We start from the raw sequence: 15772 nt of genomic DNA on the forward strand, positions 1-15772 counted from the left end.
TGTTTTCTTTAGGGTTAGGGTTTTTTAGAGTTTAATTAATTTTGGGTTAGGGTTTTTTAGGATTTAGGGTTATGGTTTTTTAATGTTAAGGTTTTTTAGGGTTTAAAATTTAAGGGTTATAAAAAAAATTAATTGAATTGGGGTTTAAATTAACTATTAATTTTAAATATTAAATACTAAATTAGAGTTTAGGGTATTAAGGTTAATTGATTAAATTAGGGATTGATTAAATTAAGGCTAATTGATTAAATTTAAGGTTAATTGATTAATTTAGGGTTAATTGATACATAATGGTTTAAACATACTATTTTAATATTTTATTTCTTATAATATTTTAGTAAAAAACCCTTAAATAACTTTTAACATGTAAACAACAACTTCGTAATTCGATTACTTCAGCATTTAGGTTTTTTTCCCTTATCTATGGCTTAGATCATTTTATTTTTGATCCACTGGCTAAGTTTCTTTTACCTTGTAACAAGCTCATTCCTGATTTTTTTTAATTATTAATTTCCAATATACATGCACGAAAAAGACATTGTCAAAGATAACATGATTGCAGCATATATACATACTGGCGCTATGCTAAGTTTTAGGGTTTTAAGAAAAAACTAATTAAATTAAGGTTTAAGGTTTTAGGGTTAATTTATTAATTAACTATTAATTTTAAATACTAAATACTAAATTAGAGTTTAGAGTATTAGGGTTAATTGATTAAATTAGGGTTTAGTTTTTTTAAAATAAATTTGTGTTTAAGGTATTAGAAAAAACATATAAGGAATATATTTTTTTGTCCTAGGGTTTAGGGTTTCTACAAGAATAATTTTGAGTAGACGTTTCAGAATAAATAGTGTCGAAAACGCTTCAAACAGGATGCACTATCAGCAAAATTTCTAAAAAAAGCTCCCACGTAGACGCTCTTTTACTACAGTAGTTCGTAGAAAAATAATTCTGAGTAGACGTTTCTGAACAAATAGTGTGGAAAACGCTTCAAGCAGGATGCACTGTCAACAAAATTTCTGAAAAAAGCTCCCACATTGACGCTCTTTTGCTACAGTGGTTCGTAGAAAAATGAGGCTATAAATTAGCCAAATTTTATTCTCAGGTTGCATGACTTACAGTAAAAAAAAAAATTAGAGAGGCTAAGAAGAAAAGAAATTGAAGATGAATGAATGTATTAGTGTTGTTATTTACTATGATGGTGAGGTCTGTAACACCGAGAACGGTATTATTTTTTTATCAGAGAACACAGCTAGACTGGTTTTTAACCAGAACATAGATTTGACAGAACTTTGTAAAAGAATTAGGCGTAATCTTCGAAACGACACCAATGAAAGTTTTGCCTATTAAGTATCGATTTTGTGCTTCAGTTGATCCTGTGACATATGACTCATTCGACGTCAAAGGCGCTCGTAGCTTGGAGGCAATGGTGCAGACTCATCTCGCTAGTAGATCACCCTATCTTGAGTTATATGTACAATTTTCATCGTCAAATGATATATTTGTAGCTTCAACATTTACTGCTGGTCGAGAGGAATACACGACCCCTGCCCGACACTCCGTTGTGGGTGGCAAAATACAGAAGCACCCGTTTTTAGTAGTAGTATGGAATACCCAACCCCTACACGACACTCTGTTAGTGGATGGGACATGCACATCAGTGGGTCGATGTTTGATGCTGGAAATAAGTACTAGGAAATGGCATCAACTTCTAGTGGTTGGCAATCCACACCTGATTGGAGACATTGTGAAACGTCCATAAGAAGGGATGATGTACTCCCTACGACGTCCACCAGCGAGGGGACCTTCTACGTTGCACATGATAATGGGTCAGACGATGAGTCTGATGCGGATCCACCTCGAGAGGCCGGCCCTGATGGTGCAAAAGTTGCATTATTTTCTGAACTAGAGCCTGTTACAACCATACCTGAAGATGTTGAAGGCGATTCAGGGCGTACTCGCCTCCAGCCCACATGCATAATGTCGATCTATCTTAAGATGATACGTTGGAGTTTCCAGATCTACCACACAGAAGGCGTGACCGTACAAGTTCTTCATTGGATTCAGGTGAATTGGAAGTTGATAAGAATTTTTGCAATAAAGATAGTTTTCTTGGTGGATTAAAACAACATAGCATCATAAACGGGGTTAACTACAACGTCGTTAAATCCAAATCCGATAAGTTTGAGGCCAAGTGTGCAGTGCAACACGGTACATATTTATGGAAAACTATGGCCTCGTTGAGGAAAAACACAGGCTTGTGGGAGATAAAAAAAATACAAAGGTCCACATACATATGTTGTCGGTGCAGTATCACTAACTGTTTAGAGTTTTTAATAGTACTGTTATTATGTACTATTGCATTTTTTAACTACTTCGTTGACAGGTGTTTCGGAAGATCATCCCAATATGAATTCAGATATGTTAGCTACCTTAATACTACCGACGGTGAAGGCGGATCCCAGAACTTTAATGTCGATCTTAATTGCCAATATTTGTAGCCAGTTGAGGTACACGCCCTCTTACCGCAATGCTTGGATAGTTAAGCAAAAGGCGTTGGAAAAGATTCATGGTGGGTGGGACGCTTCATATAATGAAGTGTGGCAGTGGTGTCAGGTGCTGGAGAGATATGTCCCGGGTTGAGTAACAGACCTTGAAATAGAACCTGCGTACTACAACGACCGATTGCTCCGTGGATGCCAAGTATTTAAGCATCTGTTCTAGAGCTTTAAGCAATACTAAGACGCATTTCTATATGGCAAGCCATTGGTACAAAATGACAGTACCTTTATGTGCGGTAGATATACCCATCAGCTATTGCTAGCTATGACACAGGATGGTAGTGGGAGAATCCTTCCAATTGCGTTTACAATAACACCGAGGGAGTCAGCTGATGACTGAGAGATCTTTCTTTCTAGGTTAAGGAGGCATGTCTGCCTCCAACCTAATATCTGCGTCATATCAGATCGGGGCACCGGAATACTAGCTGCAATTGAGTGACAGGCCTATGGCATCGCACACACTATCGGTATTGCCTAAGGCACGTTGCATTCAACTACTACGAGCAATTTCGATTTACAAGTGAAAAACAACAAGTGACCAACTTGGGTATTTAATATCTATTAATATAATTTCTTTTGTAATATTGAATTTATTTTAAATGGAAAAGTGGTATGTAATTTTCGCTATCAACTTATATTGGCAGGGTATGAGATAAGTAAGGACCATTTTCATGAGATGTTGGCGGTTTTGCGTTCAGTTAACGAAGAAGGCGCAAACCACCACTGTAACATACCTTTCAAATAGTGGACACAAGCATACAACGGCGGCCTACGATATGGTCATATGACCTCAAACCTGGCTGAATGCATAAATTCTGTTTTAAAAGGAACACTTCATTTATCGATAACATCAGTTGTTCGAGAGACATCTTTTCGTTTAGCATCACTATTTTCGAAGCGAGCAGCTAGTTATAAAGGCCAAATGCAAGAAGGCCTTTATGGTGCGCAAAGGTATTGCAAGAAATTAACAAGGTGAAGGTGTGGGCGAACACCATGCACACAGTCTGTTACGATTGAGACAACCTATGGTTTCGTGTGACGGAGTTTGACAGACCGCACGAAGGTATTATTGGCGGGCAATATCGTGTACACTTGAGAAATAAGACTTGCAACTGTGGGAAGTTTGACGCACTTCGTTATCCATGCGCTCATGTAATTACAGCTTGTCAGAATGTCCGTCTAGATCTCATGAGCTACATAGATGAAGTGTACAAACTAGAAACCATGTACAACGTGTGGAGACACGTATTCCCACCAGCGGGGGTTATGGTTCCTCCGGTAGGGAATCTGGTTGTGGGTGTTGGGAGGGTGACCCACCTTGATAAAATAATGACTACAGCGGTGTTTGCATCACCCATGGCGGAGGTGTTTGAATCCCGTAAGGTGACGGGGATTGGTAGAAAGAAGAGCTCTCCGATGGCGCCTCATGCGATCCCTCATACGACGGCAGCCTATAGATCGACGGTTGACTTGGATTAATCGGAAATAGAGATGAACCGGACCATGGATTTCAACCTGCCATAGGACTAGGAAAAGGAAACATATAAGGGTTAGGAACATATAAGGGCTAGGATACGCACCTGGCATAATCTGAAAAGGCTATGATGTGGGTGTCGTCAGTTGAACTATTGGGCCTAGTAATTGTGTGGACGCTGTTGATGGGCCTGCGTCGTCGTCCATTTTTCTTGGATTTAAAGGGCCCCGTCTTTCCCTTTAGGCATGAATTTGTCGTCGCCTCTCCTCTTCTGACAATAAATATGTCTTGCCATGGATCCTAAACCATTACATGTATTCCAATACACACGCTAACTCTGGAACGATAATCAGTTCCGGATTAGGTATATAATCATACCGATTATCCCACATTTCAATATAGTGTGACTAGAATCTCAGCCAATCCGTATGTAGTTGTCGTAAGTCAACTTTGTGCTCATCATCAAACACCTCGGGTACCACGGGAATCGGTTGTCGAAATCCAAATTGCCGCAATACTCTATCTGATAGGTGCATCTCCACGGTAGCATAGTTCACCAATGGGACCTTTACATGCCAAACATTTGGATTCATTTGGAATTACTGCTCGAGTTGCCGGATCCTCGTATGGTCTCCATTGAAACTATATGAACATGATAAAAATATTACTTATATACATAATACATAATACTAAATACTAAATACGAAACGACTATTTTATTATGTATATATATTTTATTTAATACTTACTTCTGCTTCCGATCGTTGGTCTAATAGAAGTCGTATATCTTCGAGAGAGGTAGGTATTCTAACATAACTCGCTGAATGGTTCCACCTAATTAATAAATTTTTAACAATTTATTCTAAATCTACGTAATAATTGTAAAATCTAATATAAAATTTACCTCGTTATGAGTAAAAATGTATATGGGTGGTCCACTCGAGGACGTAAAAATGGAAAACGAAACCGTGCCCATGATTGCAGTAGTGATAAGCAACCTCCTATTTTGGCTTTGTTTGGTCGCGTCGCCCCGCACATTTCTTTGTACAATGTGACCAACATGGCAGACCCCCAACTCAAATCACCTGCTGCTCTAAAATCTACGAGTTTCAGTAGCCATCTCAGATGTACGAGGTTTCATGACAAGTCCGACATCAGATAACCTCCAATCATCTCAAGAATGTATGCCCGAGCATATCGTATTCTTTCGAGTTCAGTCGAATCATTATCCAGCCCTGGGAATGTGTCTCGTAACCAGCCCATCTCGATCCGACCTCCGTTAATATTATCCGGTATAGCACCCAAAAGCTCGTAGCATACGGCTCCCCAATTAGTAGATGATGTGGACTCGGTGACTGTGTACCCATCCACCGGCAATCCCAATTGCAAATGCACGTCTTCCAAAGTGATGGTACACTCTCCGCATAGAAGATGAAAAGTGTGTGTCTTGGGTCTCCACCTCTCTATCAATGCACTGATTAATTTTGGGTCCAACTTACACCACCGGCCTATTGTAGCCACGTGCCAAAATCTCACTTCCCGCAAGTAATTCTCGATCAACAGCGATGGAGGACCAAACATATTACGGATGTAGCATTGCAACACCCGATCTACAGACTATTATAAAAATTTATAAAATAAAAATTAATTAAAATTGCATAAATTAATTAATGAAAACATCATAAATGAAAAAAAATCAAGCAGTATTGAAATTTTAATTATAATTGCATAAATGAATAAAATATCAAATAGTGTTTGCAAATTTAATTAAATTTGCATAAATTAAAAAATATTGAATAGTATTGAAAATTTAAAATTATCACTTACCATTGTCATTTGATCAACAAAGATGTGCTTATTATTGAGACGGATTAGTTCTCCGGCCATTGGTAACACGATCGGATTTTTTTAATTTAAAAAAATTAAATTCAAAAAAAATTTAAACAAAGAATTTTGATAGAATTTTGATAGAATTTTGAGAAAATTTCAATGAATTTTGATAGATTTTTGAAGAGAATATTGAAAGAATATTGAGAATTATGAGAGAATTGTGTGAAAAATAAATGAAGGGAAAGGAATTTTGAGAGAATTATAAATCATGAGAGATTTGTGTGAAAAAATAATTTGGGGGCCTTTTTATAGTTTTTTTTTTGGACAGTTGGAAGCCAATGGTCAAATTTTTTACCGTTGCACGAGAAAAATGATTTCCTAAGAGAGCGTTTTACTGACGTGGACACTAAAATGCGCTGATGTAAATGCGTTTTCTTGGAAAACAGTCTAATCCGATAAATAACTCAATAAACAACTCGTTTTCATAATTAAATTTATAAAAGGGTAGGTAAAATGGCCTTAATCTCCAAGTTGGGCTTATCTTACACATTAAAATCAGAAAAGTAAATTATATATTTATGATGCGACCAACTACAACTATATGATATAAAATAATGAAAAAGCCTTCCACCACCAACTTTTATTTCCCGTCTACAAACATCCAAGTTGTAGGTAAAAGCACAAACAAGTTTGATAAGGAATTGTCCATTTTTTATTGATAAGATCGATCTATTTTTTTTTATGTATAATGATTGAATTGTTAATTTATGTGAGAAGTGATTCATTTATATTGGTATAAAATTTAAATAATTTTATTTATTTTTATAATTTTTTTATGATTAATATTTTAAGAATCTAATTAATATATTTTGTATTTTACTAATGTGATCATGCATGTCAAGTTTGAATTAAATTAAAATTTTTAATTATTTATTTTATATAAAATATTTTCAATCATTAAATATGTATTAATATAGATAATATTTAAATCGATATTATAAAAATACCGAATCTATTGAAAATTTTTATGTGCATAAAAAATACACATATCAAGGATATTTTTTATATTGAATAATATTCACTTTATTTAAAATCTGATATACATAATTTATATAACATAAATACTACGAATTTTAAGAAAAAATATAAATCTTATAGTTGGATTAAACAAATATTATTATAAAAATTGTACGTGTAATTTACATATTTATCTATTTGTGGTCCACTTGAGTCAGCTGCTAGAGAAAGATATGGTACGGTCAATTTAGGTGGTCTTGCGAAATCTGACGTTTATTTCAATATTATAGAATTCGTCTCTCTTCTTGCCTTACGTTAAAATTCACTCAATTTGTCCAAAAATATTAAAGAGTAAATTACATTGAAAGTCCCCGAATAATAATTTTCATTCTAAATTAATTTCTAAACATTAAAATATTTTAATTATATCCCTAACTTTCAAATTTATATAAATCTAATCTTTCCAAATATTAAACCTTAAAATTAACAAAAAAAAAGTTAAAAGTAAAAATAAAATAAAAGACAAACAAAATCGCGAAGCATTGCCGCATAAAATAAAAAACTAAAGGGAAAAAAGAGAGAGAGACATAGTTGAACTTGAAGCTTCTACAAAAGCTTGAAATCCCAAATGGTTTCCGACCCACGTTTTTGTTTTGTGTTGAATTAATTATTTTTGGACTAAATAATTAAAATTTTAAAGGTTATAATAAAATTTAAATTTTGTTATTTTCTGTATATTTAGAATTTAATTTTTTATTTTATTTAATTTAAAAATTTCAGTCCAGTTATTAACACTGTTAAAATTCTTCGATTAATTTATTGGTGTGACATTTTAAAATTAAAAAAATGTACTCACTCGATAATTATGTCACAAAAATGATATTATAATGGACTTGAATTTAACAAATTTTTAAATTTAAACCGGAATAAAATATTTAGACTAACTAATAGCATTATAAATATGAGTTATGTCCAAAATTAAAGTATAAAGATCAAATCTCAAAATTGAGCATATATAGGGATCGAAATTGAAATTTGCCCATTTTATATAGTTAAAAGTAGGGGGAGCAGAACTGGAATTTAACCATTTTTGTTAACAATGTAAAAGGAAAGGAGGGAGATGTGGTGAGAAATGCAAAATTTCCATTGTGGTGTAGAAGGTTGATTAAAGATAGGTTTTATGGTATGGAATATGTTTTGCACTTTTTCTGATTCTGATGATTAAGTTGAAGATTTCAGTTGTTGTAATAATGGATTTAGAGATATATATAACATAACTGAATTATTCCATTACAAAACCTCCAATTGCCTGACATCATTTTTAGCTATAATCTAATGTTCAAATCATTTTTGACAAAATTTTAAAAAGGTCATTTCATTCAACTCTTTGTAAATCCCTCAATAACTTGCAATTTTCACCATTTCTCCCCGCAACAAGCATGGAGCCAGTGAACGCTTGGGGCAACGCCTCCTTGGAATCCATCGATCCCGAAATCCACGACCTCATTGAAAAGGAGAAGCGTCGCCAATGCCGCGGCATCGAGCTCATAGCTTCCGAGAACTTCACTTCCTCCGCCGTGCTCGAGGCCCTCGGCAGTGCTTTAACCAACAAATACTCCGAAGGCATGCCGGGGAACCGTTACTACGGCGGAAATCAATTCATTGACGAGATTGAGAACCTGTGCAGATCCCGCGCTTTACAAGCTTTCAATCTCGATCCCGCCAAATGGGGCGTCAACGTTCAGCCGTACTCTGGTTCGCCGGCGAACTTCGCCGTTTACACGGCGGTTCTTAAGCCACATGATCGGATCATGGGATTGGATTTGCCTTCGGGCGGTCACTTGACGCATGGGTACTGTACTGCCGGCGGGAAGAAGATATCGGCGAGTTCGATTTACTTCGAGAGTTTGGCTTATAAAGTGAAATCGAGTAGCGGGTATATTGACTACGAAATGTTGGAAGAGAGGACGATGGAGTTCAGGCCGAAGCTGATCATTTGCGGGGGTGGTGGGTATCCGAGGGAGTGGGATTACGGCAGGTTCAGGGCGGTTGCGGATAAGCGCGGCGCTCTCTTGCTGTGTGACATGGCTCACGTTAGTGGCCTTGTGGCTGCTCTGGTATTATCATTGCACTGCACTCCGGGTTGGGTCTCAAAAAATTTTAATAAATCTGAAAGGTTAAAATGTGCCTACAGTCACTATATTTTTTCAAAAAAATAGGAATTTAATCTTTATACTTGGATATTTAGAAATTTAGTTATTTTATTTTTTAAATTTTAAAATTTAAGTTTAATTGTTATTATGTTAATTTTTTTGTTAAATTGACTGTTGTAATTAAGGGTGAGTCTTTGATCGAATTGAATAAAAAGTTTTAAATTAATCGAGTTGACAAATCATATTTTATCATCCTAACTCGATTTGAAATTTTATCGAATCGAGTAAGATAAAATTTGAATTGAATATATTTGTTCGGGTTAAATTTAAAAAAAATAATTTTAGGCCTTGTAACCACTGTCACTTATCTTAATCAAATTTATTATTAACTTTCATCACCTCATAATTTATTTATTAATCTTTTTTGCATACTCAGTTGCTTCAATTATCCTCTGATTCTTGTCACTATGTATTTTAAAATTAAAAAATATATTAAATGTAAAAATATGATTTTTTTAATAAAAATTATTTTAAATATAAAATGTGATATTGACACCAACATAAAATTTTAATACAAATATTTTATAGCATCATTAATAATTCAATTGATTAAACAATTGAATAATATAAATAATACAAAATGTAAAATCTAATTTAATAATATAAATAGTAGATATAAATAAAATTATTACTATTTAGGTTTAGAGGTTTTTTTTGGTTGATTTTGATTTTTTTTAGTTAGGAGTAAAGGGTGACAAGTATCGGTTTATTCGAGTTATTTGAATTCGAAAACTCAACATGATTTGAACTTGAAATTCGAAAAAAAAAATTGAGTTGACTCCATTCGTTTAATTCAAAATTCAAAATTTTTGAGTCAAATCGAATTTTGCTCACCCCTAACTACAACATTTTTTAAATATAATTAGAAAAAAATATGTCGTAATTAACTTAAATTTAACAAAATAATAATAATAGCATTAACAGTTTGACCTAAATTTTAAAATCTAAAAAATAAAATAATTCCTAAAAATACAAATAAAAAAACTAAATACTTAATTTTTAGATTAGTATAAAAACTATAGGCATATTTTAACCAATCTTAAAACAACAAATATTTGGCAATGATTGATTATAAATGCAAAAATATTTACACAAAACTAATAAATTGATTTTAAAAAAATGGTTGTTGAAATATGAGTTTCTTTAAAATAGGAAGGTTTTGGAGGATATAATCAAATTACATGTAAAAAAATTAACATTATATCATTTCATCTTCAATTAGCTTCATTTGTTTCATTTGATACCATTATTTGAATGTTAGAAACTTCTAATTTCTCTAATTTGTTTTGTTTGTTTTAACAATCTATCTCAACTCCTGTTTTAGTGGGTGATTTTTCTAACTAACATACACTTTATGTTCACCTTTTTCACGCTATACCTCCATCTATAAAAATAATCACCTTTCTTTACTTTAATTTATATTTTAATCATATTATGTTTTAATCACTTATATTATTATTTTGTTATGAAGTTGTCACTCTGCCATTAAACTCCGTTACCTCCCTAATGACAATCCTATGTGGCAATTCAAATGAGCTTTAAATGTCAATTTGGATGTCCAACTGGGACAAGAATAGGCAATTGAAAATTTTAAATTAATTACACCTTGAACTGGAAAATAAAAACAATTCATCTCCCTTTTCTTTTAGTTTTATTTTCTATTTTGACTGAAAAAAGTATTCTCATCCTAGTTGGATATCCAAGTTTACATTTAAAACTCATTTGGACTGCCACGTAAGATTGTCGTTAGGGAGGTAATGAAGCTTAATGATAGAGTGACTACTTCGTAACAAAACGATAACGTAAATGACTAAAACTTAACATTTCAAACATAAGTGACTAAAATATAATTTAAAGCAAACAAATGTCACTATTTTTATAGTTTACCCAAAGAATTATTATTAATCACTTTAAAAATTCACTGTCATTGTTAATTATACTCAAAACTCCTAAAATATATATTACCAAATAATCTCAAAATATAAAATCAATATTTATTGTATCACTAACTAATAATTTTTTTTATTTTATTTTATGCTTAAACTCTTTAAACATATAATACCAAATAAAACAATTAATATTGCGTATGAATTTAAATCTTTATTTTATGTTTACTTACACATTTTTTCATCTTAAAACTCTATTTTATAACTATAAGTATAAATATTTTTAAAAAATAATTTAATAATATGATAAGAAATAAAAAAAAAAGTATTTTCATAGTGCAAATTTTGTTATATATTATAGAAATATTCTTTTGGCAGGCTTAATATAATATTACTTGGTATTTGATTTTTTTATATATATTTTTTTAATTTTGTACTTAAATTTTTTTTTTAATTTTATATATCAACTTGACATTTTTCTAAGCTGTACTTGATTTTTTTGTCCAATTCAATATTTGAACTTGACACTTTTTTATACATTTGATACCTAAGACTTCTTTTTATCTAATTTGGTACTTGGGTTTGATAATTTTTTTATAGATTTATCAAAATACAAAAAATATATATTTCAAAATAATGCTTATTGTTTTGTAAAAGAAATAATTTTTTATTGTAATTTTATAATTGAGTTGAGATTGGATTGATGGATGATATCAACTCCATCAAACTCCTCATATATAGTATAGATAAAAAAAATTGTAAAAACTTTGTTAAAAAAAAAACACTTCAATTCTTTCACAATAAAAATGTTACTTTGTTCTCAATTATTCTAAATACTTTAAATTAATTCACTTAAAAAAATTATAATATATTTGTTCCAAATTTTTATCCATGATAAATTTGAAAAAAAAAATAAGATGTTAAAATTGAAGTTTTTTATCATTAAAAGTCAAAATGGTTGAATTTGTTGAAACAGGAGGCAGCAAATCCATTCGAGTTCGCGGACGTTGTGACAACCACCACTCACAAGAGCTTAAGGGGTCCACGGGCGGGCATGATATTCTATCGGAAAGGACCAAGCCACCAAAGAAGAGCGGTGCAGCAGAAAATGGTACAATGTACGAGTTTGAAGATAAAATGAATTTTGCAGTATTCCCATCGGTTCAGGGCGGCCCTCACAATCACCAAATAGGTGCTTTGGCAGTGGCGTTGAAGCAAGCCATGTCTCCTGGGTTCAAGGCTTACGCTAAACAAGTTAAGGCCAATGCCGCCGCTCTTGGAAACTACTTGATCAGCAAAGATTACCGCCTTCTCACCGGCGGAACCGATAACCACCTACTTCTTCGGGATATTCGTCCTCTCGGATTCACTGGTATATATATATATATATATTTTACTTAAAATGTTTGAATTTGGTTTAGTCATTAAAGAATGGAATTGTAACATAATAACAAGTATAAAAATGAAACTCAACTTTAGCTTGCTCAAGTGGTTTGATTTTCATTTTGAATTAAGCTTTAAACTTTAGGTGGAGCTCAAGCTTGGTACAACCTGAGTTGGACTTTATATAATTATATTTGTATAAAATTGAAAGATTTAAAATTCAACTTTTGTAAGTTGAATATGGATGAAAAATAAAAAGGAAAAACCAATAAAATCTGATTTCTTTTTATAAATCTATAGAGTTTCTTAAACATAATATTTTCCCTTTTATAAATCATTTATGGAATTTCTTTAAATATAATTAATTGTTTTTAAAAAAAATTCAAAATAATTTAACCGAGGTCTAAACTGCTGAACCTCCACAACCATGTTTGACTCAAGTAGAGATTAAATAAAGTGGAGTCAAGTTTGAGCCTGATTTAAAATAAAAATAAAAACTAGATTATTTCTCAAGCTCGATAATCTAGATTTTAGTACTGGAAAATGGGGTTTGATTCAGTGAAGATGATGTTGTTGCAGGTAACAAGTTTGAGAAGGTGTGTGACGCCTGCAACATTACAGTTAATAGGAACCCTGTTTTTGGTGACAGCAATGCCGTGTCTCCCGGAGGTGTTCGAATTGGTAATACCATTTGCCTTATTTCTAAAGTTTTCGAGAAGGAATTGACATTGTTTCAATATAACTATTTTTTTATATATATATTTTAATTATAAAAACTAATATGACATAGGAGATTATGTAAAATTTTGGCATACATCAGAGGTTTGAAGAAATTCTCAAGTAAAAATTGGGTTAGGGTTAGGGTCCGGGTGAGAAGAAATCACCCTGCCTTCATATGTATATTCAAGTACATGCTTTGATCTCTTAATAGTTCTCCAATAGATTAGATGATGTTGAAAAAACTGGTTAAGCTTTTTGCAAGAGAATAGAGATATGACTTTTTACATTTTCTATTTCATTCAACCATCAATGATGGGATCGTGGTGTTCTAAAGCCATATTTTCTTGTACAAAGTAATGTTGATGATTAGTTAGCATGACATGGAATGGGGATTCTTTGCTCCTAATTTTAAGTGATTTAGTGGAAGGAGTAAGCACTTGCTAACAATTTAAAGATACTTGTGTCATTACCATCAAGAACCCAAGGGAATCATTCCCTCTCTTTGCTTACATTACTTATTTCTCGACTTTTGGGAGGAAAGAGAGATGGTAGTTACATATTTACAAACAAGAGTGACTTGTGGAATATTACCTGTTCACTTATTGTTTAAGAAAAAAGTTCAGTAAACTCTAGGTTACCTCACTTAATCCATGAATTGGATGCCCACGACAGGTAGTCCAGCCATGACATCGAGAGGTTTAGTTGAGAAAGACTTTGAAGGGATCGGAGAGTTGCTAGACCGAGCTGTGAAGATTACATTCAACATCCAAAAACAGTACGGAAAGCTATTGAAGGACTTCAACAAAGGTTTGTAACATGACAAAGAGATTGAAGAGTTGAAGGATGATGTTGAAAAGTTTGCATCTTCTTTTGATATCCCTGGCTTCCTAATGCCCCAAATGAAATACAATGATTGATTTTTATACAAGCTTATTATATGGTTGTTATTTTCAGCTTTTGTGTCTTGATGTCAAAACAAAATAAATAAAGATGAGTTTAATAGTAAATTTGATTTTTTAGAAAATATTTATTCAACATAATTAATTTTGACATTTTTAATCAAGCTTATGAAAATCAAATACCTTTTCAATAGATTAGACCTCTGATTAGTAGATTAAGAAAAAAAATCAAAAATTAATTAAGTCTTCCACTTGAATAAAAAATCAATTAAATATTTTCATCTTTAATCATATTGATCGTTAAAATTAATTAATAAACGAAACAGATAGTGATTCATGCCAACCCATATTTAATCTTTTATTTTTCTAATAAAATTTATTAAAAATTATTAAAAATTTTAGATTTTAAAATTTTAAAATTTTATATAAAAATATAAACCCTTATAAATTTTATTAAAATAAACTTTAAATTTTAAACCAAAAATTATTTAAAATTATAAAAATATAAAAATTATTATAAAACTAAACCTAGTTCAAAGCATAATCTCCATACAAATCACCTTCATTTGGCATGCAAACTATCTCATCAGTATCAGGGATGAATCCGAAGGGCGCGGGGGCGGTCATCCCCTTGGAATTTTTAGAATTTTGAATTTTATATATAAATTATCATGAATTTTAGATTTGGTGTCCACATTGTATAACATTCACCCCCTTAACCAAATTGTATTTCATATAATTCGTTCCTTAAGCCATATAGTTATACTTTATATTAACAAAATAATTTTCAGTTTTTAATTATATAACTTTAATAATAATGATCAAATATTAATGTATGATGAGCCTTGAAAGATTAAATTAGGGGCCCAATAGGGACTTTAAAGACAAATTCCATAATTAATTGATTTGACCCATACTCGTACATATTAGGTTAGTGATTTTCTTGTATTTTGATTTGTAGGTCTTACTAAGGAATTATCTTCCTCTGGTAAGGTGCCAACACTGCCGAGAAAAAAAGAAAGGAGATTGATGCTGAAACTAAGAGCATAGAGTTAAAAAATACAAATTATCTTCTTCTCGGCTCCTAACACAAAAAACCTCTCGATAAATATTTTTATATAAATTATGTTCTTTATTTATTTGACTTATTTTTTTTCCTAATATGTTATTGTTTAATATATTATTATAGTCTTCAGGTTTTTCAATTCAATTATGGTCAACAAAAAGGTCGAATCTTTTTTTCAAGAAAAGGGTGTTAGAAAGCAATAATGATCAATCGGCTCCTCAACCTTCTGTTATTAGTGGAGAAAAATCAAATATTGAATCTTCCGAAGCTCCTGAATGAGATATCAAGTTTTCTCAATCCCAAGCTCCTAAACGCGATATCGAGTCTTCCCAAGCTCCTGAACGAGATATCGAGTCTTCTCAAGTTCTTGAACGAGATATCGAGAATTATAATGATATTTATAAAAATGTTAATATAGTATTAGTTATTCTTTTTTGCATATTGGAAAGAAATATTTAATTATATATAGTGTGCTTTTTTTACTTTTAATTTTTTTATAGTTAAATCGTCCATGCTTTTTTACAAAATTAAATTGATTTATTTGATAAGAACAAAAAGTATCCGAGAAGAATTAACATATTTTTACGTTAAAAAAATGTTGTTCGAATCTAAAAGTTTCGCCCCCTTGGAGTAAAATCCCGGATTCATCCCTACTCATCATCCTCCATATCACTCAACGCACTACAACAAAATAGGTCTATCGTGACACTTTTGGGCCAACAC

General features: G+C 32.0%; 1 pseudogene; it reads left to right on the forward strand.

Moving 5' to 3' along the window:
- The first annotated feature begins 8321 nt into the window (after window positions 1-8321).
- On the forward strand, window positions 8322-14007 carry LOC107893704 (serine hydroxymethyltransferase 4-like; annotated as a pseudogene).
- Window positions 14008-15772: the final 1765 nt, after the last annotated feature.

Source organism: Gossypium hirsutum, chromosome A03, assembly GCF_007990345.1.
Source record: "Gossypium hirsutum isolate 1008001.06 chromosome A03, Gossypium_hirsutum_v2.1, whole genome shotgun sequence".
Classification (NCBI taxonomy): domain Eukaryota; kingdom Viridiplantae; phylum Streptophyta; class Magnoliopsida; order Malvales; family Malvaceae; genus Gossypium; species Gossypium hirsutum.